Source organism: Dromiciops gliroides, chromosome 4, assembly GCF_019393635.1.
Source record: "Dromiciops gliroides isolate mDroGli1 chromosome 4, mDroGli1.pri, whole genome shotgun sequence".
Taxonomy (NCBI): Eukaryota; Metazoa; Chordata; class Mammalia; order Microbiotheria; family Microbiotheriidae; genus Dromiciops; species Dromiciops gliroides.
This window is the reverse complement of record NC_057864.1, coordinates 103,340,301-103,365,072: the sequence shown is the minus strand read 5'-3', so window position 1 is coordinate 103,365,072 and position 24,772 is coordinate 103,340,301. Positions and strand designations below refer to the sequence as shown.

At 46.4% G+C, this 24,772-nt stretch overlaps 1 protein-coding gene across 1 annotated transcript in view; it reads left to right on the top strand.

The window, feature by feature from the left end:
• The first annotated feature begins 398 nt into the window (after nt 1-398).
• LRRN2 (leucine rich repeat neuronal 2) overlaps nt 399-24,772 on the top strand; it is a 100,930-nt gene continuing 76,556 nt past the window's right edge. The window contains exon 1 of the mRNA XM_044002146.1: nt 399-873. The gene's annotated coding sequence lies outside the window, so the exon portion shown is untranslated. The remainder of the gene's footprint in view (nt 874-24,772) is intronic.

Sequence of the window (24,772 nt, the reverse complement as noted above, 5' to 3'; positions counted from 1 at the left end):
ATCAGAACAGCAGTAAGCAACCCCATTTATTTTCGCGGGACGCAAGTTCCTTGAGGGCAGGATAACTCATCTTCCTTTTGTCTTTGCATCTCCTGCTCCAAGAGTAGGGTAGAGACCTAATAAATGCTTGTTGAGATATTGACTGGCAGCTCCGAGGCCCATCTCCATCGGTCTTGTGTGTGTGTGTGTGTGTGTGTGTGTGTGTGTGTGTGTGTGTGTGTGTGTGTGTGTGTGTCTGTGTGTATGTGTGTGTCGGGGAGGGGGGGGGGCCTCCGGCACCTGAGGAGTTAAAATGACAGAGGCGGTGCGGGCGGTGGGTGGTGAAACACGCAGGCTGGGAGGAGGGGAGACAACGGGGCTGGGGAGGTTGAGAACGAGGTGGGGAAGTGGGGGGCGGGGGGCGCGCGGGGAGCGCAGAGGGCCTGCTGCGTGCAATTACAAATGAGCCGCGAGCAGAGCGAGCGAGCCACAGTCGCTGTCCCGCCCGCCTCCCGACGAGGAGTTCGAAGGAAGAGCGGAGCCCTCGCCCTCGGGTTGGAGGGAGCCGGGAGGAGCGGGAAGCCCCGAGGAGGGCAAGGGGAGCGGGCGGCCCGGACGGGCTGGGGCTGCTATTCTGCCATTGCTCTCACCTCCGCCCAGCCCACCCCGGACCCCGCTCGTCAGCCAACTCCGTCCCCGAGCCGGAGCCGGGGCCGGGGCCACAAGCCCGCGTCCTCGTGGCTGGATGCAAAGCGGGTGGGGGCAGGGGCGCCGAGCGGAGCCCGATCCCAGCCAGGGGCTGCGGGCTGCAGCCGATGTGCGTGCGTGCAGGTGGCGGGCGGCAGACGGGCGGATGACGGCACTGCCCCGAGCCAGCGCGGCGGCGTTCCCAGGGTGAGTCCGCCCGGGCTGGGGCGCTGCGCTGCCGCCGCTGGCGGAGGGCGAGGGCGAGGGCTGGGGGCGGCCGGGAGCTTGGCATCTTGCAGCTCCAGCTGGGGCCGGCTGCGGGGAAGCGCAGCCGGGGAGCTTTAGGGCGGGCTCGCTAGGACTTGGCTTCGGGGGCTGAGAGATGGCCGAGACCTCTGGGGGAAGGGGAGCCGGGAGTGCCCATGCCCCTCACCCCCTAGGATCTGGGCCCCTGCGGACTGGGCTGGTGATGGGCAGCTGGGGATGCTGCTTGGAGGAAGGAAGGATGCCTCGGGAAGAGGGGGAGGGGGAGAGGGAAAAGAGAGGCTGGTGGCAGGAGAGGAATAAAAAGCAGGCTCCTAGCTGCACAGACATTGACTACGAGCTCAGCGAGGAGGTTGCTCCTGTGTGGGGGCAGATCTCTTATTCTCTTGGATTAATTAACCCTCTGGAGTCTGGAACCTGCACAAACTGTTGCTTGGTTGGAAAGGAGCATCTGGACATTTGAAGGCATTGAGGGGAACCTAGGGGGATACGGAGGGGGCTTGGAACAACACAGACATGCACTACGCTGGGAGGCGTCTTTTGGTCTTTGAACTCTGCTGTTCTCAAGTGCCCGGGGAAAGGAGCAAAAAGGCCTGTATTGGTGTCTGCCTGGCTGCCCTGCGCTGCACCGCCTGGAGGGAGGCTCCTTCTTCAGGCACGGGGGGCAGCCAGAGGTGGGAGATGGGACAGGGGAGAAGGAGGTGTATGGGCCGGGAGAGGCCCTTCTTCTCAGCCGAGGGGCCCTTCCTTTGGAAGAGGGCAGAGAGGCCAGATGGCAAACAGCAAAGCATCACTCTGCAAGCTGGGTATTCTTGCACCTAGACGCTAGGGAGATGGGAAGCAGGCCAGCTACAGGTGGTCCATCTGCCCTATGAGAGAGGGCGTCTTCTGACTTCCTCACTTGGAGGAAAAGGAACTGGCTCTGTTGGGAGGAGCCAGAGTCCTGGTTTGCACTGGACTGAGGGAGCCGAGTACGGGGCGGGAACGGGGGGGTTAGAAAGTCCAAGGGACAGGGCCTGAGTATATTGTGACCCCGATTCTTCCTTCTGCCTTTGCTCCTACCCATCTTCCCTGGACCAAAATAAGCAAGGAGACTGTCAGCTGGGCTTTATGCTCTGATCCTCAGGCTGCCTGCCGCAGCAGCTCCCATCTGTTGGAGCCAACGCAGCTTCTAATTGGGTGGCTGGCAGGGTCGGGAAGGAGTGAGGAGGAGGGGGAAGGGGACCTGAGCACAGCTCTCATTTTCCTGAGATGAATGTATCCCTTACATGGCGGGGCACACCTCCCCACCTGAGAACCCCAAGAAGTGAGGCAGGGAGCAACCACCTTTTCCCAATGTAGAGATGGGCAGCGTCTCTCACCATCGTTCTCACTAATCTGCAAACACTAAGGCCTCCCTGGGTTCCTGAAGTCCCGTGCTAGGCTCAGTCTCCCCTTTTAACCTTCTTGCCATCCTCTTGCCTCCCCTTTTCCTGGACAAGTGGATAAAGATCTCCTCCCACAGGTCCCTCTGGAAGTTAATGCCCCCATCAAGGGGGGGGGGTTGTACATGGGGCATTGGGGTTCCCTTTGCCTAAGGGCAGCACTGTGCCTGTACCAAGAAAAGTCACAGATGAGTAATCTGACCTGCTTTCATGCCCAGGAGCCTTGGTTAGTGAAAAGATGGAGGGAGAGGCACAGAACTGGTATGCGAGCCTTAATTGGCAGAATCCAGGAGGGAGATGGTGGCATCAGACCATCTACCATCAGGTTCCGGATATTTGCATGCCCTGGGCTTGTTAGGCCCTGAAAGAAAACTGCTAACTGCTGAAGCAGAGAGGACTTCTCTGTGTCCTGGTTTGGAGGAGGAGACTTTAGCCTAGGTTAGGGTGCCAAGTGAGGTGGGCATCTAGTAGCTTTAAAGCTATAATACTTCTGGGGACAGAAATGGGACTTTGGATCTCTGCACCTTAAGCATTGAGAACTGCTGTCCATTGGGCCTCTGAAAACCTCCCTCTGAGCACCATCTCTACCCCCATGGACTGAAGAGGAGTCTAAATGGTTAAGGAAAGTAATTCCGAAGCTTAAGTAAAGTTCATTCAGGTTGGAAACAGTATATTCCATTTCTCAATCTCCTAATCTCTTGTCTTTCTCCCATCTCCATTCTATCCCTTTGTGTTTCTCTGTCCCTCTGCCCCTCTCTCTCTCTCTCTCTCTCTCTCTCTCTCTCTCTCTCTCTCTCTCTCTCTCTCCCCTACTCCCTGCCACCTTACTGTTTCGTATCTCTTTCTTTCCCTCTCCCTGAAGCTTTACCACCTTTATCTCTATCTCCATCTCTGTTCCAGAGTTCTCCTTCTTCCTCCCTCTTCTGCAAACTGCAGTTTGAACCAAATGCCAGTCATGGAAATGATGCTTCCCCAAACAGCCTGACTGTAGGCTTTGCCACCTCCCCTTTGTTAGGAAGACCCACCTGAGAGCTGCATTCCCCTGGATTCTTCCTACCCCTCTCTGTTGCTTATCCCCAGCCTCTGCAACTTGCTCATTTGGAGGGGAAATGACAAAAACAATTCATCGATTTTTTTAACATTCATTTTTGCCCCTGTTTTCATCTGCTTCCATCTCCCAGGCAGTTCCATGCCAGTATCTGGGCTTCTGGACAACTCCAGTCGTGCCCATAAAGCTCTTAAGACTCCCAGCAGAGGGAGAGAGAGTTGGAAAAAGATGGAGAATGGTCCTCATTACAGCATCTGGGTTGTTTTCTGAGTAGAATCTAGTCAGTGCTCAACCTAAGAGACCCTAGAAAAACTGTGCCTTCTAGAAGCTTTGCTACCGCGTGCCCATGGGCTGATCTTTTTACCTTTCTTTCCCTCAGTTTCTTCATCCATAAAATTGGGGGGGGGAGGACTAGACAGCCCTTTCACTCTAAAACTCCTTAAAATTTAGGACCCACTCAGTGCTTTCTGACACTGAACTGAGGAGACGGGGTGAGGTGGAAGAGGGGGGCATTTCAGGAAGCTTGGTCCAGGAGGGTGGCTTGCCTGGATGTGGATGGAGCCTGGGTATAACAGGAACCAGACCTAGAGGCCATCTCGACACACCTTCTATCAGAAACTACCCCTGATCCCTCCAGCCCTTAGCTAGTGCTTTCTCCTTTGAACTCTGAGCATCTGCTGTCCTTTGGCCCTTAAGGAACATGCTGCCTTGTGATCACTGCTGTTTCCCATCATTAGTTAACTTGTTTTATTATTTACCTCTTTGTGTGTGTGCCTTGCCACCCAGACTTAGTTCTTCAAGGTCAAAGACTGTGTACTCTTCCATTCTGTGTCTTCCAGAGGACCCAAGATAGAGCTGCCACACTGTAAGAGCTCAATAAATATTTATTTGACTCAGTTCCCTCAGCTGCCTAGAAATCAGAGAAGGTTCCTAGAGGGGCCAACACCTGAGTCCTTGTGGGGGAGGCGAGGGAGGGAAGAGAGCAGAGGAGAGAAACCAGTGTTTGCCTATCCCAGTGCCGATTTGTAGTCAACATGCACCGTTCATTCAGTTAGCAAAACACTACAAGTGCCTACTTCATGCAGAATGGTCCCTGTGGATGCAAAGACAAGGCATAGCCTTTGCCCTCCTGGAGTTTGTGGTCTACTAAGGAAGACAGGGTGACTAAATACAATTTAAAATGGGATAAATGGGATAGAAGGGGTACAAACAGAATCAGAGAATTTAAGAACAGTTGTGAGACATTCTAGAAGTAGAGATCACTTGAAAAGGCCACTACCAGTGGGTATGGATTAAGCCTTGCATACCCAGTTCTGTGTCTCTCCCTCCATCTTTTCACTAACCAAGGCTCCTGGGCATGAAAGCAGGTCAGTTTACTCATCTGTGACTTTTCCTGGTATATGCTGCCCATAGGCAAAGGGAACCCCAGTGCTCTGCATACAACCCTTCTCCTCAGTGCTGGCATGAACTTCCAGAGGGACCTGTGCCTCTGCACAGGAAAAAGTAAGGGTACTATGCCCTAAACCTTCTCTGGCAAGAAGGTTAAAGAAGAGACTGGGACTGACACAGGACCCTAGGAACCAGATTAGTGTGAATGGTGATGGTAAGAGTTATCGGCCGTCTCTACATTGGGAGACCACCTAGTCAGGCCCAGATCTGAAAGCAATCTCAGCTGTATCATACCTAACAAGTGGTCATTGGCTTTTGCTTGAAGACTTTCAAGGATGAGAAAGCTAATCTCCAGAGGCAGCAGCCCATGCCATTTTTGGACAGCGCTAATTGTTTTTCTTGACATCGAGTCTAAATATGCTTCATTGCTCCTAGCTTGGCCCTCTGGGGCCAAACAGAGTGATTCTAATCCCTCCTTCCTTGTAATGGCCCTTACCTAAAGACAGCTACATCATGTCCTCCTCTGCATCTTCTCCTCGTTAACCATCCCTCCCTTCAACCTGTCCTGACATAGCATAGAGTCAAAGAGCCTTCATCATCTCAGTCATTGTGGAAAAGGGACTGGATTTTATCTTGTTTGGTCTCAGATGGTACAGAGAGGCAGATTTCAATGAAAGAAAACACTCCCTAGTGGGTAGAATTGTGTAAGAATAGAATGCTTCCCCATTGTAGAAGCCTTAAATTGGAGGCTGGATATCCATCTGTCAGGGATACCATAATGGCTAATCATTTTTGTTGTTCAGTTGTGTCCAACTCTTCATGATCCCATTTGGGGTTTTTCTGGCAAAGATACTGTAGTGGTTTGCTGTTTCCTTCTCCAGCTCATTTTATAGATGAAGAAACTGAGGCAAACAAGGTTAAGTGACTGGCCCAGGGTCACACAACTACTAAGCATCTGAGGCTGAGTTTGAACTCAGGTCTTCCAGACTGCAAGTCCAGTTCTCTCTCCACTGTATTTCCACTTCACCTGCTTCTGAAGAAGAGATAGAAAAACCAAAACTGAGGGGAGGAGTAAGGGGACAAATAATGCAAATAAGAAAATAAGATTTAGCAAAAAGTCAAACAAGTTTTTTTAAAAGGGAGGGAATAGAGAGAGGGTGAAATACAGAGAGCCTACATTTGAAGTAGAATATGACAGACAACAAATAAAATAGGTACTTGGGCCTTCTAAGAGCAGAGATGCTTCCATTTGGGGCCTTATCTCCCTAGCACCAAACACAATGCCCAGTACACAGCAAGTGCTTAATAAATGCTTGTTGGTTCCTTTCCTGATTCTGATTTGCTGCCCAACAAATTCTTCTCCCTTACAACTTAATAATGGAATATTTGGTGCCCACATCATGCCTGATGTGTATGGTGTAGCTATTGTCTTCTGTATACAGTTGATGGTGTTATTAACACATCTTTCCCTCCTCTCATTCCCCATCAGTAAAATGTGAGCTTTGAGCTGTTTCTCCCATGGCAGTGATGGGTTGGCCTAAGCCATCCATACACTAATGGGCTGGTTGGGGACATGATCTTTGGTCTTAAAACAATTTTTCCTCTGTGCAAAAAAAATGGTCCCTATAGGAGTGGAACTTGTGACCTTGGCTTCATTAGCATCTAATTCTAACCAGCTTAAAAAACAACTGGGCACTGTACCAAACACAGACATGCCCAAACACACCCCTGTCTACCAGCTGCTGACGGTCCAAGAGGACCCAGCATAGAAGCAGCCGTTTGGAAGGTTACTCTTTCTTTCTTTCTTTCTTTCTTTCTTTCTTTCTTTCTTTCTTTCTTTCTTTCTTTCTTTCTTCCTTCCTTCCTTCCTTCCTTCCTTTCTTCCTTTCTTTCTTTCTTTCGGCAGGGCAGTGAGAGTTAAGTGACTTGCCCAAGGTCACACAGCTAGTAAGTGTCAAGTGTCTGAGACTGGATTTGAACTCAGGTCCTCCTGAATCTAGGGCCCGTGCTTTATCCACTGTTCCACCTAGCTGCCCCCTAGAAAGTTACTCTTTGATGGGGTTGAATTTGGACTCGAAGGTTTTCCTCAACCTCCCCAGTTTGATGGACTTGAAGCAAATTCCTAGAGGAAGAATGAGTTTAGGTTAGTGGGGAGTTAGGTGGCAGAGTGGATAGAGCACTGGGCCTGGAATCAGGAAGATCTGAATTCAAATCCAGCCTCAGATACTTACTGGTATGTGTGACCCTGGGCAAGTCACTTCACCTCAGTTTGCCTCAGTTTCCTCATCTGTGAAATGAGTTGGAAAAGGAAATGGCAAAACACTCCAGTATCTTTACCAAGAAAACCCCAGATGGGGTCACGAAGAGTCAGACACGACTGAAACAACTGAACAACAACAGCAAACAAATATTTCTCAATCTCTGAGTCTGGGAAAGAATTTCCCAATTCTGCTCACTATATCCCAGATCCTAACAGTCCTTGAGACAATGAGGCCATCTGAAGGTCATCTCCTCTATCTTCCCTTCCTCCAGGAGGAAGCTTAGCCCAAAAGGCAGATGACTGTCTTTCTCCTTTGAGGCCTTTGGAGTAGAAGATGATGTCATTTCCCTCTGTCGCCTACTCCACAAGTTTACAACAAGCTTAGTGGAGAGAAGTTTTCCACATGACTTACCCAAGGCCCTTTGGGTGCCTCTGAGAGACCGCTGAGTCACAGAATGCTAGAGACCGTCTCACCCAACCCCTTCCTTTTACAGCTAAGGAAACTGAGGCCAAGAGGGAAAGTTACTTGGTCATACAACCCAAAGGCTTCTGTCACCACATTCTTAGAGCATAAGACCAAATACAGGAAGAATCCAAGTGACCTGGGGATATTTTGTAAGAGTTGGGGGCTCATTTTGGGTTCTAGGACTGACAGAATACCAGGCTCACTTGTCTTGGGGCAAAAAAGTGGAATTTTTCATTTTTACACATGTCTCAGAAGTCAGATCCTTCAGAAGGAATATTATGGAGAGGAAAGGGCAGAAATTGTTAGGCATCTCGCTTTTCCTTAGGTCCCACAGGAACAGTAGGTCTGTCTCATCTGATGCTTTCAAGACAAAAAAAAAAGAGAGAGGGAGGGAGGGGAGAAGGGAGGAAGAGGGAAGAAAAGCAGCCAACAGGAAAGGTTATGTTTCTTTAAAGCAGCTCTCAAAATGAGCCTTCAGAGGGGAGTGATAAAAGCAGGAAACTTTGGTCTAAAAGAACAGAGGATGTGAGGCCCAGGAGGTGGCAGAGCTCACAGAAGGGATGCCAGGGGGTGTTGGAGGTGGGCCAGGGTATGGGCTCTTCACCTTGCCATCAAGGGTTCCTTGGCCCTTCTGGCTTCTGTACACAGAATATGATCATCAGAAAGCACCTCTGGGTTTGGGTCTACACCAGTGCCTGTGGAATCTTGCCCAGTGCCACCTAGGATGAAAGTCTAGAGAGCTAGAACTACATGTGACCTGAGGCAGCTAGGTGGTGCAGGTGGTGCAGTGTATAGAGGACTGGGCCTGAACTCAGGACCCACAACTGAGTTCAAATCCAGCCTCAGATGCTTAGAAGCTCAGTGGCCCTGGGCTTAGCCACTTAACCTCTCTGCCTCAGTTTCCTCAGTTGTAAAATTGGGATTATAATAGAACTTAACCTCCCAGAGTTGTTCTGAAGATCAAATGAGATATTTGTAAAGCATTTAGCATTGTGATTAGCACATACACGGTGGGCCAAAATTCACGATGTTTTAATAACTGTTTGAAAATTATTTTTCTTTATTTTTTGCCATTTATGAGATGTGATTTTTTCACGTGTAATGTAAATTCATTTCCTGTATCTACACTGTATATAATGCTATGTTATTGTAAAATAAAACAAAAAATAAAGGAGTTATTAAATATTGAAATCCCTTCATGACTTTTGGCCCATACTGTAGTAAGTGCTTAATGAATGCTTATTCTCTTGCCTCTAAATAGGATTATGCCCTCATTCATCTCAGATGTAGTATGGAGACTCAGGATTCTTTTGTCACCTAAGAGCTCTGAAACCCTCTTTTAAATTTTTATTTAAATTTTTCATTAGATTTTTAAAATCAACTAATATCTGTCATCTCTCTCTCTCTCTCTCTCTCTCTCTCTCTCTCTCTCTCTCTCTCTCTCCCACCTGCCCTCCCTTCCCTCCCTTCCACATAAGAAAGAAAAACAAAAACCCCTGTCATGAACACGTATAGCCAAACAAAACAAATTCCCACGTTGGCCACATTTTTTTTTTTTGGTAAGGCAATTGGGGTTAAGTGACTTGCCCAGGGTCACACAGCTAGTAAGTGTTCAGTGTCTGAGGCCGGATTTGAACTCAGGTACTCCTGAATCCAGGGCCCGTGCTTTATCCACTAAGCCACCTAGCTGCCCCCTATTGGCCACATTAAAAAAAAATCTTAATCTGTGCTCTGACCTTGAAATTTTCTTTGAACTGAGGCTGTTTCCTCAATTCATTTCAGCATGTTTAAGCACTTACTACGCGCCAGCCCCTATGTTAGGGACTGAAGATACAAAGACAAAAAGGCAGAGTTGTCCTGCCCTCAAAGAGCTCACATACATCTGAAATCCACAATCTGCCCGATAAGGAAGAGTGCAAGCTGGAGATTCCCTACGTTCCTCAAACAGATAAAGTCTTGACTTCCTTTATCTTAACACCCTGTGCATCAGGGGCATGCAGAGATGTCTAAGTCATAAGTCCGGTTCTCAAGGGGGTTATGAAGTGGTGGGAAATAGAAAACAAGCACCAGAAATGACGAGAGGCTGCTGCCCGACAATGTATGTGAGCACATGCTGAACTTCACTGTGTGGTTTAGAGCATACACCTTACCAGAGCTCAAAGAAGGAAGAGATCAGTGTGGGTTAGAGTATCACAGGAAGCCTGTTGCAGGAGATCGACCTTGAAGGGAGACTTGGATAGTCAAAGAAGAGCCAGGAGGGTATTCTAGGTGAGGAAAGAGCAGAACAAAGGCTGGGAGGAAAGTTGGCTGAGTGGGGAACGGTGAGGACACTAGTTCAGTAGAGTAAAGGGTCCGTGTTGGGGAGCCCAGGGACTTAAGCATCAAGTGAGATAATGCATGTAAAGTGCTTTGTCAGTCTTAAAGCCGCATGCTAGTGAATGGCACCTGCTGGTTTCATTATTTCCAATGATGAAGGCTGCATAGACAGGGTGGGACTGCATCAGGGAAGCTAGTGAGGTCTTGTTCTGCCCTGTGTACGTGGAGTCGGAGAACCAGCCATCACCCTTTGTAGAATAACCCTTCAGAGGCCTGAAGAGCTTGTTAAGCCCCCCTGCTTATTTCTCTTTGCCAGACCAAATGATTCCTGTTCTTTTAACCTTTCTTCCTTCAGTCCTATTTTCCGGCGCTCTAATCATTTCCATAATTCTCCTTTAGGACCATCTCTATTGCGGGCTTAATGGGTTGCTGTCTGCTAACCTCCCCCTCTCCCCTTGAGCCAAAGCTCACCTCTTCGGGCTCCAGACCTCCAGAATTCCCCTGGGAAACATTCTGCTGCCAGATACCCAGACTGCTTCTCTCTCACCCTCTCTCCTTTGCTGTCACTTCCCCAGGGTTCCTCCTTGGCCATTAAGTCCCAGGGCCGGTCAGACAGTTCAATTTAAAATGAACCAGAAATGAATTCATCGAGAATGAATAGACCCCTTCACCCATGAAGGGCAAGCCCCTCCCTTCCCATAGGGCAAGGGCTTAGGGAATCAGTGCTAACCACTCCAGCTCATGGACTTGGGCTGTCCCTGGGGATGGGCTGGGGTGGGTTGATGGCTCATTCAGAGACAAGGCTGACTTTGCCACCTTCATCTCTGGGTCAGAGCCTCCCAACTCACAAGGGCACTCACTTTATTTCCTCTGGGCCCAAACAGGTGCATAAGAGTTGGCTGAGCTGAGGGTACGTCATAGCATAAGTCTCTTGGGACATCTGGAGAATGGCATAGACATCAAGCAGAGGTCATAGCAGACAGGAAGCAAGGGGGTTTATTGTCTCCATGGCTTTTCCTGGCGCACAGAAAAAAAAAAAAACTCGTCTCTTTCCCCCTCAGTCATTTTGCTTTATATAGAGAAGGCAGAGTTGGAAAAGTCCACAGAGACATACCTGAGCAGAGATCTCATTTAATCCTCTTGATGGAGAACTCAGTTGCGTGGTATAGTACAGAAATATGCTAGGTTTGTTAACAAATCACCTAGGTTTATATTCTAGATCTGCTGCTTCATATCTGTGTGACTTTGGGCAAGTGAGTTCACATCTCTGGATCTGTTTCCTAGACTGTAAAATGAGAAGACCGGATGATCTCTAAGGTCCCTTCCAACTCCATATCTATAATCCTGTGACCCCATGAAGTGGCCATTTCCACTTTTTGTCAATTCCATTCGATTGTGAGCTCCTTGAGGGCAGGGGCTGTCTTTTGCTTCTTTTTGTGAACCCAGCACTTAGCACATAGTAGGTACTTGATAGATATTTATTGATTTATTGATTCTGTCCTTAGGAAGCTTTTCTTGTATGGAGCTGAAAATGTGCTTCCTTATAGCAATCAATCAATAAATAGTTATCATTCTGCTTTTCATTCTGCCGTCTGGGGCCAAGTAGGAGAAGACTAATTTCTCTTCTGTACGACCGTCCTTCATGTATTTGAACAGAATGATTGTGCCTCACATAAGTCTTCCGTTCGCCAGGCTGAATATCCCCATATATTTCAGCTGATCCATGTCTGGATCAGAGAAAGTCCATAGAAAGGAAGTTACTTTGCCTCAGTTCATATAACTGGAGCTGGGGATAGAACTTAAATCTCCCGTCTTTTCTCACTCAGTCCTACTGTTTTCCAGGAAAATGGTGCTAAGAGTATCTTCTATATTCAAGACCAGAAGTATGTTGAATGAATGAATGAATGAATGAATCAATGAATGAGTGAATAAATCAATGAATGAACGAATGAGTGAATGAATCAATGAATGAACGAATGAATGAATCAACGAATCAATGAATCAATGAAATAAACATCTACTAAGCACTTTCTATGTACCAGGCCCCATGCCAAGCTCTGGAAATGCAAATATAAAATTGAGACAATCCCTGCCCTCAAGGAGCTTGTGTTCATATTAGAATTTGGGAAGGACATGTTTTGTATTTTTTGGGGGGGTGGCAGGGCAATGAAGATTAAGTGACTTGCCTAGGGTCACACAGCTAGTAAGTGTCAAGTGTCTGAGGTCAGATTTGAACTCAGGTCCTCCTGAATCTAGGGCCAGTGCTTTATCTATTGTGCCACCTAGCTGCCCCCAGGACAACATGTTTTGAAGAGTGGAGGCCAGAGAGAGGAACTTTGGGCAGGGAAGTCACAGGGATGGTGACTTAAAGTCATAAGATGATTGAGTCACATGTTAATCAATCAGTAAACTTTATTAAGGCCTACAGTGTGCCAGGCACCCATGCTAAGTGCTAGGGCTATAAAAAGAGACAAAAAGTCCCTGCCCTCAGTGAGCTCACAATCTAATGGGGGAGACAGTAAACAAATATATATAAACAAGACCGTATGTCCTTTCCAGGAATAGTAGCATTAATTTGATTATTGTTCCCAGAATAAGAGAGAGAAATTGAGAGCCAGGGGGTATTAAGGAGATGGCTGGAGTGCTTTTTATTGAGTCTTGGAGTGTTTAGAATTAAGGCTCACCAGTCAGAAGCACAGGACCCCATGGCGGGAGGAGGAGCTAAAGTGTTCCCATATGAAGGACAAGGAGGGTAGAGAAGCAACATTATTGCAGGGGGTGGTCATGGTGCATGGGGAAAGACTTTGTAAAGCTACTACCCGAAAACCCAGCCAAATATTATCTTTTGTTTTTCAAACTTAGAGGTGTCTTTCCCCAACCCCAAAACTGGAATTGGGTAAAATCTCTGTGAATTTGGGATGTGCCACAGTGGGTAGAGCGATGGACTTGGAGCCAGGAAGTTGAGATTTCAAATCCTGCCTCCTACCTTACTAGCTGTTTGACCCTGGGAAAATCATTTAACTTCTGTTTCCTCATCTATAAAAATGGGGATCATAGTAGCCCCTACTCCTCAAGATTGTGAAAATAAAATGAAAAAATATATATATGTATATGTATGTATGTGTATATATATAGAACTCCAACCTTTTGGAGGGGGACTCTGCCACTCCTCTTCTGTGCTCTGTGTGTATACATATATGTGTGTGTGTGTAAGTGTACATATATTAGCATACACATAGAAATGAGAATTAATATAAAATGCTTGAAAACATTTTAAGAAGCTATGAAAATGTCAGTTGTTATTATTATTATTATTATTATTTCTGACAATCTGCATTTCAGGATATGTTTTAAACGATCTGGGGTCTCCTTCAGATGGTTCTACAGAGAGTACAGAAAAGGAGGCCAAGGCATGGGGAGGAAAGGCAGAATCTCTGTTGCATTTATCAGTCTGTCAGTTGTATCAGTCTGTCAATCATTTTTAGACTTTGCTCCAAGGAATATAGGATTCAGAGGAAAGAGACGTGGTCCTTACACTGAGGGCATTCTAGGTCTGACAAGGAGACTGGACACTCACACACACACACACACACACACACACACACACACACTAACACACTCATATACACATACACTCACACACAACTCACATATACTGTCACTCACAAACACACTCATATTCAAACATACATTCACTCGCTCATACTCACATACACACTCACGCACACTAACATACTGGCCCACACACACACACACACACACACACACACACAAGAGATGAAGCTCAGTCAGAAAAAACAAGGTCATGAGATCATGCATGGACTGAGAGCTGGCAGGCACCTTCTGGGTCTTCCTTAGGGGCCCAGAGATGTTAAGTGACTTGCCCAGAGTCACCTAGCTAGAAAGTGGCCAAGGCAGGATTCAAACCCAGGTCTTCCTGATTCCAAGTCCAGCACTGCTCCCTATACTGTCCTTTTCTAGATCAGATAAGGTCCCTATCTCATCTCTCCACCCCAACCAGAACAACCAAAACCTGCATTCTCACCTTTTTATCAACGCCCAGAGATCCTGGACTTCTGGGTCAGCTTCAGGAAGAAAAAGAGAAGGAAGTCAAGTGATAGCACCTGGAGGAACCTTAAAAATCATCTCTTTATTTTATATATAAGTAAACTGAGGCTGGAGGAGGTGAAGTGACTTGCCTAAGGTTACATGGCTAGTTAGTATCAGAGGTGGGAGCAGAACCTGTGGTTCAGTGCTCTTTCTAAGCTCATCTCTCCAAGGCCCATCACCCTGGGTCCAAGGGGTACAGTCACCCGAGATGCTCCTAGAGTCCAGTTCTGCTTCTCAAACCCACTATTTCTCAGTCTTGTCCCATTCTCTCCCCCACCCCCGATGTGGGCAGCCGGACCAATCCTCAGGGCTCCTTCTGCATTACAGGTACAGAACGGGTTGCAGAGACTGACATTATGGAAACAGCCTCCTCAGAGGCCCCTGCGACAGGAGAGAAGCTGGCACGGTGGCTTCAGGCTGTGTGCCACCTTCCCATCCCCCACTGGCTCCCAGAGCCTGAGCTGACATTTATCAAGTCTAACAAGCCGATGATGGGCAGAGGCGGGGAAGAGGAGGGGGTGGCAGAGTCTCCCTTGCCCACTCTGCCTGGCGCCAGCCCGAAGATAAGGCTGGCGGTCTGGTGGGCTCTACTTTATCTCTCCCTTGCAAGGCACCATAGCCCTCCTCAGCTCTAGGTACTGCACACCTGAGCCCGCCGGCCCAGCCTGCTGGGGCTTGCCAGTTCCCAGTGTCGGTCTCCATGGCAACCCCACATTTGCAGCTCCAGTTTCTAATGACTTATTGGCATGTGTGGTGATTTGCAGAGCTTGGCAGGCAGAGCTGGGGAATCAGGGCGGATGGCAGGGGGTGGGAATAGTATTGAGGTTTAGGAGAGGGGCAAGGGTAGCGGGAGCTTGCTAGTTCCTTTCCACCCCCTCATCCATCCTCCCATTACCTCCTTATTAACTCCTGAAGTAAAGCTACTCTTCTCCACCTCAGTCATGCCTTTCTTTGAAGTAGAATCAGGGATGGATGGTTGAGTGGGTGGATGGATGGATGGATGGATGGATGGATGGATGGATGGATGGATGGATGGATGGATGGATGGATGGATGGATGGGGAATGGATGGATGGATGTGTGGGTAGGTGGTTGGGTGGGTGGATGGATGGATGGACAGACAGACAGACTGACTGACTTTGGCAGGATATTTATCAAGTGCTTTTTAACATGCCAAGTACTATGCTCCATTCTGGGGATTAAGATAAAGACTGGAAAGCAGAATCGTAAAAGTACTTTTAGCTAGACTTATTCTTGACCTCTAGCCACCTGAAGCCCCAAGGGAGACAAAGAGACAATTTATGGACTCTCCCTGAGTCCTCAGAGGAGGGGATGTCCCAGGTCTAACTCAGTCTGCTTTCTGAGGTACCCAGAGGGCATTCATCTCACTCAAATAGCCACACACTCACCAGCCTCCACCAGGCTCCAGGAACTGGGCACAGTAGGGTGCAGTGAAATTGGAGAAGTGGATAAGCCCTGCAAATTATCTGGGCTGTAAAGCAGTCGTAGGAGAGTCTTAGAGAAAGTCAAGGAAGGAGAGGACAGCAGGCATGCCAGGAACTCTTTTCTCCTAGGACAGCAGAGAAAATGGCAGCAGTCAGTGTTGTGCTGGTTTTGGACAGGACATCCCTTCATTGTCCTCTCTGCCTGCCTCTGTCTCTATTCCCCCTCCAGATATAGTTGTTCAAATGGATAACCAGAATAGGTTTGCAAAGTGTTTTACATGTATCACCTCATTCAATTCTCACAATCACTCTGCGTGGTTGGGACTACTATTGTTGTTATTTTACAGTTAAGGAAACAGGCAAGGCTGAGCAACATTAAGTGATTCACCCAGGGTTACACAGCTAGTAAGCGTCAGAATCAGGATTTGAACTCATATGGGGGCTCTATCAAGAGATCACTGGCAAGGGTCATCACCAAATAGTAGATAATACAAAAACAAAACAATAGCAATTGAGGGATTTTCTTATTCATAGGCCTGGAATTGGCCTTCATTCATTCATTCATTTATTCCACAAAGATTTATTGATTATCATCCATGGACAAGACACTGCCCTGGGTGCCTTAGCCTTCATCAGAATGTCAGAATTGGCTGGAATTAAAATGGTGGTGCATTCTTGAACATGCAGCAGCTGATGTCAGGAGGAAGTGCCCCAGAAAGAGGCTAGATGATGGGAATGGGGTGGGGATCGGGGTAGAGATGGCACCAGATTAATTGTTTGCTGTACTTTATCTCCACTCCCAAAGGGTCAGAAAATCTTCCTGGGGAAAATTTTGAGAAACAAGACTAGACTGCTGGGGGCGGGGGTTCTTATCTTTGCCGATTTGGGGGCATAGAAGAGTGGGTAGACCAAGAATTCAGCAGGTATTCTTTTCCATCCCCTCTATTCCCTCCATAAATTGTCTCTTCGTCTCCCTCGGGCTGGGAGTGAGGTAGAGAGTTGGGGGCTCTGTAGCCAGTGTGGAGGGAACAGGTAGCTAGCCTTCCCAACCTGGCTGAGAACATCGCTGCGGGTACTCTGAACCCCACTCCCTTTGCCAGCAGGCCAGAGGACAGATTAAAATACATCCTGTCTGGGAAAGCAGAGCCGGCAGTGTCCTAGGAAAGGCAACAGGGGCCAGGGGAGGGTGTAATAAGGGAGTTTGCTAAGGTGTGTGGCCAATGCCATCCTCCATCAGAGTGCTGCACCCTTTGGACCTGGCTGCCACCTGATGCTTAGGAGAGGAATAAGACAAGGAAGGCCTTCCTGGAGCACACACCTGGACCTCTGAGGACAGCTGCAGCGTGAGAGGAGGGAAGGAAGGAGGGAGCAGGGACAGATCTGCCTATTCCTTCCTGCTAGCAGACCCACGTCTGCCCTGGAGCAAAAGGTAGCTATATTGCCTTGCATAGGAGAGATAAGGGGAGACCACCAGGCTGCCAGCCTCAACTGTTTATTCTGGCATCATCTTGAGGGACCCCCTCCCTCTGCTCCATCCCAAGACAGCATCACAAAGATTCTAACTCCTTTTGCCTTCTTTCTCTAATACCCTCTGTCACCTAGGAGACCAAACTGTCCTGGAGAAGGCAGAGGTGGTTGTGTGTTTGGGGGGTGGAGAGGGAGATGGAGGTGGATAAGATGATTTAAGTTGTAAGGTGCTTAGGTCAAAAAATATATCTCTATGGGGTAGCTAGGTGGTGCAGCGGATAAAGCACTGGCCTTGGATTCAGGAGGAACTGAGTTCAAATCCAGCCTCAGACACTTGACACTTACTAACTGTGTGACCCTGGACAGGTCACTTAACCTTCATTGCCCTGCAAACTATATGCATATATATATATATATATATATATATATATATATATATATATATATATATATATATATATATATATATATATATATATATGAATGAAAGAATGAAGAACTAGATAGTCCACTTCGTTGTGATAATGATTTGGCATAGTACTTAGTTGCCTTGCTTTTAGAGGAAAAGGAATATGTAAAGATAATAAGAACTCCTCTTCCCTAAAGTGCAGATCTGACCTGGTAACCCCTCTATGAACTTCGGTGGCGCCCTATTGCCTCTAGTAGCAACTAGAAGCTCTTCTGTTTAGTTTTTAAAACCTTAGGGGCAACTAGGTGGCACAGTGGATAAAGCACCGGCCTTGGATTCAGGAGGACTTGAGTTCAAATCCAGCCTCAGACTCTTGACACTTACTAGCTGTGTGACCCTGGGCAAGTCACTTAACCCCAATTGCTATACCAAAAAAAAAAAAATTAATCACTTTATATTAGTTTTTAAAGCCCTTCACAGTCTGGCCCCAATCTATGTTTCCAGCTTTATTCTACTTTCCTCCACTTCCTAAGATCTATAATCCATCTAAACTAGCTTTCTGCTAGACCTCACATATGAAATCCCATCTCCCAGCCTCAACACTGGCTGTCCTCAGTCCTTGGAATGCAATCCCATTTCACATCTCCTTCTTATAATCCCTTATAAATGCTCCTCACGGTGTGGTGTAGCCAAGCTTGGATTTGGGAGACTCTGGGTTCAGGTCCGACTTTCTCTCTATGTGAACTCCATGGGCCTTAGTCAGTTCTCTGGGACTTACCTGCTAAATCATAGAGCAAATGATTGTGATCTTCATTGGCAAGTGGGCCAGGTTGTGATCTGTGTTGGTGAAGAGTTTTCTCACACTGTACCAAAATCACAGACCCCTCTGTGTATTTGCAAAGAATAGGGGTGACAGTGCCTCTAGTACTCTGCCCCACCAGGGTTGTTGTGAGCATCAAGTAAGATAATGAATAAAAAGTGTTTTGCAAATCTTAACACACTATTATCTCTAGAAAGGGAAACCAATGGTGGGAACTTTCCACAGAAGCCTTTTCTGTCCCCTCCTCCCCCAAAATGACCTTGGATTCATTTTAATTATGCATATTTGTATATATGTGATCTTCCCAATAGAATATAAGTTCCCTGAGAGCAGGAATTGTTCCATTTTGTCTTTGTAACACAGTGCCTGGCACACAGCAGGCATTTAATAAATCTTTGTTGATCATTTGGTTTCCCCTTCTTGCTACCTTTGATGTTTCTCTTTCTTCTGTTCTCCTGTCCCCTTCTTATCTCTCCTCCTGATCCTCTAGAAATATGGTCAGGAAGATAAAAGGCATGGTGACTCCTGAACAGAACTGTAACTAGGGTGGGTCAAGCAGGCATTTGTCCCAGAATAAGGGTAGAGATGTTCCAAGAGCACGGGGCAGTTCTTTCCTTGCCCTGTCCCTACCCTTTTGTGGCATTATTCTCTTCTTTGTGAGGGTGTTTCCTCCTCTATCGGCCACTTAGTAACCTTGGGGTGTCTTAGTTTGTGCTTTTCACCCTGCCCCCCCATAGCCCAGGTAAGTTATCCCCTCTCCCCTTTGCCCACATATAGAAAATCACTAATTAAGGCTCTGCTGCTCAAGCTAGATATCACTCAAGAATATTGACCCATGTTTATGAAGAAGAGATATCAGGGTTGATGAATGCACACAGTAATGGGGGGCAGAGTATGGAATGGAAAATTCAAAAGAGTGGGTTATTTAAAACATCATTTTTATTTTGGCACTGAAAGCCCTACGGGTGTGGGGTTTGGTGTATGGCAGGTTTGCCTGCCTCAGTTGGTTTGGTTGAGTCAGCATTTCCTGGGGCTGGGATGCTGCTCCTTCTGTATCCTCCTCAGGGCTATGCACAGAGTAAGTGTCCAGTGATTCTTTTTGATGGATACATTGGGCTTCTCTGGAAACCCAGGTAATGCCAGGTGACAGGGCAAGTGCCTTCCAATATGGAAACTGCTGCAGAGCATCTGAGGTAGAGAATAAGGACCATCAAAGTTGACATACACAGAGTCAGATTCTCTCCAGGTCTTATTTATTGCCAAACCTAAGTGAGACCCTTATGAATCTGGAAGAACTCTCTGGATCACCAGACAGCTGGGTGGCACAGTAGAGCTAGGCATGCCTGAGTTGGAATCCTGCCACAGACACTGACTGGCTGTATGACCCTGGACAAGTTACTTAACCTTTCTGTGCTTCAGTTTCCTTATCTGTAAAATGGTGAGAATAATAGCACCTACCTTCCAGGGTTGTTGTGAGGATCAAGTGAGATAACACATGTAAAATGCCTTGCAAACCTTAAAGCACTATGTATAATGCTTATTATTATTATTATGTCAATCAACACACATTTATTAAGTCCTTCCTGTGCATTGAATATGGTGCTTTGTGTTAGATGAGATGAAAGCTTTAAGTAACACCTAGATACTTTCCTCAAGGAGTTTATATTTAAGAGCCTGTGGCTCTTACTACATATATATATATATATGAATATGAGAGAGAGAGTCTTGTAGATGATGAGACATATAGAAATAACTATAATACACAATATTGAGAGTGCAATGCAGTGCAGAATTACCCCCCCAAAAAATGCAATGTGATATCCAAAAGGAAGAGTGTTACCAAGTGGAGGAATCCAGGGAAGATTCAAGGAGTTGGTATTTGAGTGGGACTTTAAAAACTGGGTCAGAGTTAAGCAGGTGAAGATGGAGAGGGAGGGTCCTTCCACAGAGGTGCAATCTAGGCACCAAGATGCAGCTGAGGAAAAATATGGGCTACTTAACTGACCTCGTGGGGATGCTGCTGCTTCTACTCTGCCAGAACTCCTCCCATGTGGTTATCAAACATCCATCCTATTTGAATCTCTTAATCCCAGTGAAACTGAATCCTCAACTGTCAAAAAAGTAAAACACCCCTGTCCACTGTTCCCTCTGGAATTCCCATTTCATATTTAACAAGTTTCCCTTCATTTTTGACTCTTCCTCTTGTACCCCCTTCTATCCTCTGTCTCATAAAGAAACATGTCTCTGGCTGGATGAAATTGCATCCCTGGCCACCCTTTCCACTACTGGTCATGCCTTCTCTCACACTCCCCGACACATTGATCTTGAAGGAGGATTTCAGATACTCCTTGCTCACCACTACCATTTCCAGATTATTTCTCTCCTTCATCACTCAACAACGTCTCCTCCTTTAGGGTTCACACTGTATGAACTTTTGTCACCCGATCCAGATCTTCATGGCTGTTATCTATTGGCCTCCTTATAATTTTCCTTCTTTCCTCAAAGAATTCAGTACTTGGCTCACATTCTTCTTCTCTACCCCAACTCCTACCCTTAGACAATGCCTTCAGCATACATCTTGATGTTCCCTCAAATACTATAATCTTCACTTCTCCAGTGTACTCAGTTCCTATGTCATAATCTTCAACTCCAATTCAGCTACACACAAAGATGGTCACAATCTCGGCCCCCCAAATTGGTCCACTTTCCTAATTAAGAACTCTGAAAATCCTTTATGTGGTCACAACTTATTGTTCCATCCTTGTCTTTCTCTTCCCACTGTCCATCATCTATCCAATCCCTCTTTCCTCTATATTCACCCAAGTCATAACCTGGCTCCTATTTTTGCTTTTTTTCCTTTCCGATCTTGATCCTTAAATTAACCTTCTCTTCTCTCCTCAAGCGTCCTATGCGACCCCTTTGCCTCATCCTTATCCTCAGGACCCTGCCTCTTATTTACCGTGAATATAATACCCCAAATTTCTATCCTGTTCCCTCTTCTCTATCTCTCCATTTTCCTTCTTGACTTCACCAGCCCAGAGTGCTCTTGATGCTAAAAACAAATCCAGTTCTTGTCTTTCTCCTGAGCTTCAGGACTGCATCTGCGAGCGTCACACATTTCAAACTGGATGTCTTATATGCCTCTCAAACTTAAGATGCTCAAAGCAGACCTAAAACCTTAGCCCTCTTCCAGATTCCCCCATTTCTTTTAAGGACACCACTATTCTTCCAGTAGCCAAAGTTAATGGTTTGAGTGTAATCCTCATGCTCCCTCACCTATTTATCTAATCAGCTGCCAGCTCTTACCATTTCGACTTGCCCAAATCCTCTCACATATATCCTCTTCCCTCACTCACAGGGCCACCATGGATGCTCATTAATCTTTCCTGTACTGTTATGACCACTTCTTAATCGGTCTTCCAACCTCATCCATTCTTCATATAGCTGCCAAAGTGATATTCCTAAAGCTCAGATCAGATCATGTTTCTCCATGCCACTCAATAAACTTCAGTGGCTCCCAATTACCTTGGGATCAAATATAAATTTCCCCATTTGATACTGAAAACCCTTCACAATCTAGCCTCATCCTATTTTTCCAGCCTTTTTATACCCTGCTCTCCTTCACATAAACCATAGTCCAGCCAAACTGGTTTTCTTCCTGTTCTTCATACCTACCGCTCCACCTCCAGCCTCCTTCCTTTTGCATTAGTTGTCCCCCACGACTCCCTCCTCATTATCACCTCTTTGAATCCCAGTCTTTTCCAAATTCAACTCAAATGCCATTTTCCCTATGAACTCTTTCCTGATTTTTCCCCAGCTGCTGGTGCCTTCTCTGAAAACTTTTTGTTCAGTTGTTTCAGTCATCTCAGACTCTCTGTGATCCCATTTGGGGTTTGCCATTTCCTTCTCTGGCTCATTTTACAGATGAGGAAACTGAGGCAAACAGGGTGAAGTGACTTGCCCTTCCCTCATTTATTTTCTGTATACCTATATATGTACATCTACTCAGAACAGATTGTAAGTTGCTGAGGGCAAGAACTGCTTCCTTCTTTGTATCTCCTGCACCTTCCATAGTGCCTGATACATAGCGAGCACTTAATAAATTTTTGTTAATTAATTGTTGATTGATCCCAGGCATTATAATCAAGGCAGGAGAAAGACATGAAGTATAATCATACACCACAGTGTGATTTCAGGGGTAGACAGTTACCCATTTTGGCAGAACCAAAAAGTGCGTGGAGGGGGCTGCTAGGTAGTTCAGTGGATAAAGCACTGGCCCTGTATTCAGGAGGACCTGAGTTCAAATCCAGCCTCAGACACTGGACACTTAATAGCTGTGTGACCCTCAGCAGGTCACTTAACCCTCATTGCCCAGCCAAAAAAAAGTGTGTGGAAGGAAGTGAGAGGAGAGAAGCCTGGAAAGGCAGGCAAGGTAGTGCCAGGTTGGATGGAGCCTTGAATGCCAGGCAATGGAGCTTGAACTTCATTTAGCAAACAATAGTGAGCCACTGAAGATTTTTGAGCAAAGGCATGACCAGAACTGTGTGTAAGGAAGGGTGCTATTATTATCCTGATTTTTACAGATGAGGAAACTGAGACAGACAGAGGTTAAATGACTTCCAAGGTCACACAGCTAGTAAGTGACTGAGGCTGGATTTGATCTCAGTTCTTCCTGACTCCAGATCCAACATTCTACTTGGCACACCACCTAGTGAATTCAAGAGGGAGGAGCAGGTATAGAGGGAGAAATAGCAAGCTTGGTTTTGGACATGCTGAGTTTGAGGTGCCCAAGGGAACACTTGATAGACACGTGGGTCTAGAGCCTAGTCAGTCTTTGAGGGCCAACGTGGCCAACATGATCTTCCATCCTTACTTCCCTCCTTCTGTTCTCCTGTAAAGACCCTTTGTTGCTGCTAGGCTGGTATGTTCCCTATCACATACTTTTGTTCATTCCTCGCCTGGGATGTCAGGCCCTCCTTTATCTTCACTTCTCTTAAGTCCTTCCTTTTCTTTCTTTCTTTTTTTTTAGGGCAATGAGGGTTAAGTGACTTGCCCAGGGTCACACAGCTAGTAAGTGTCAAGTGTCTGAGGTCGGATTGGTTTTTTTGGGTTTTGGGGGTTTTTTTTGGGGGGGGTTGTGGGGCAGTGGGGGTCAAGTGACTTGCCCGGGGTCACACAGCTAGTAAGTGTCAAGTGTCTGAGGCCGGATTTGAACTCAGGTCCTTCTGAATCCAGGGCTAATGCTTTATCTACTACGCCACCTAGCTGCCCCCAAGTCCTTCCTTTTCTTTAAGACCCTAACGGTCCTCTTTGAAAATGAAGGACAAGGGGGCAACTAGGTGGCGCAGTGGATAGAGCACCGGCCCTGGATTCAGGAGGACCTGAGTTCAAATCCGACCTCAGACACTTGACACTTACTAGCTGTGTGACCCCAGGCAAGTCACTTAACCCTCATTGCCTCGTGAAAACAAAGCAAAACAAAAAACAACAAAAAAAGAAAATGAAGGACAAGGGGCAGCTAGGTTGTGCAGTGGATAAAGCACCAGCTCTGTATTCAGGAGTACCTGAGTTCAAATCTGGCCTCAGACACGTGACACTTACTAGCTGTATGACCCTGGACAAGTCACTTAACTAAAAAAAGAAAGAAAGAAAAAGAAAGAAAGAAAGAAAGAAAGAAAGAAAGAAAGAAAGAAAGAAAGAAAGAAAGAAAGAAAGAAAGAAAGAAAGAAAGAAAGAAAGAAAGAAAATGAAGGACAAACAACAACAACAACAACAATGCCCTGATCTGATCCTGCCTCTTCTAAGAGGTATTCTGAGAATGCCCAGTTCGGTGATCACTATTACTTCTGAATTCCTGTAGCCCTTATTAAATTACTATGGAATTCAACCACTATGGAATCAACATGTACTGCCTTCCATGCTTTCTTCTCTTTCTATTGTGGAAATTTATTTTGATTTGGGGACCCTACCTTTTGGCTGAGATCAGAAAGCCTTAGGCCCTCAGGGTCTCTTCTGTGTGGGAGGGGCCCACACAGCCTAAAGGTAGGGTCCCCAAATCAAAATAAATTTCCACACTATGCATATGTTCTGCTTCCCCAAAACTAAAACTAAACCAAACTAAAAACTAAACTTTTTGAGTGTGTCTTGTACTTCCCTATCTCCCCAGTACCCAGCTCTGGGGCTTATAATTAAATTAAATTCAGTGAGAATCTATTATGCATTTCCTATGTACAAAATCACTGTGCTAAGTTCTGGGGATTCAAAGACAAAAATGAAAAATAGGCCTTGCCCTCAAGGAGTTTACACTCTACTAAGGAAACTACATGAAGTAAAAAGAAGATAATGTGAGGAGTTATAGAGCACTAACAACTTGGGAGATGAAGGACTTCCTATGGGAAGATCACCTGTCCTGAGCTTTCAAATTGACTTCAACAAGCATTTATTAAGCACCTACTGTATTCCAGAAACTCTTCTAGGGACTCTAGATATAAAGACAAAAATGAAATAGACCCTGTCCTCAGTTTGTAGGAGTAGCAACTTTAGGGGGAAATATAATGAGTTCCGTGTTGGCTAATTTCAGTTTGAGATAACTATGGGACATCTAGATGAAGATGTTTAGTAGTCAGGTGAGGATGAAAAAGTGGAGTTCAGGGAAAAAGTGAGGACTAGATTTGTAGCTTAAGAGTTAT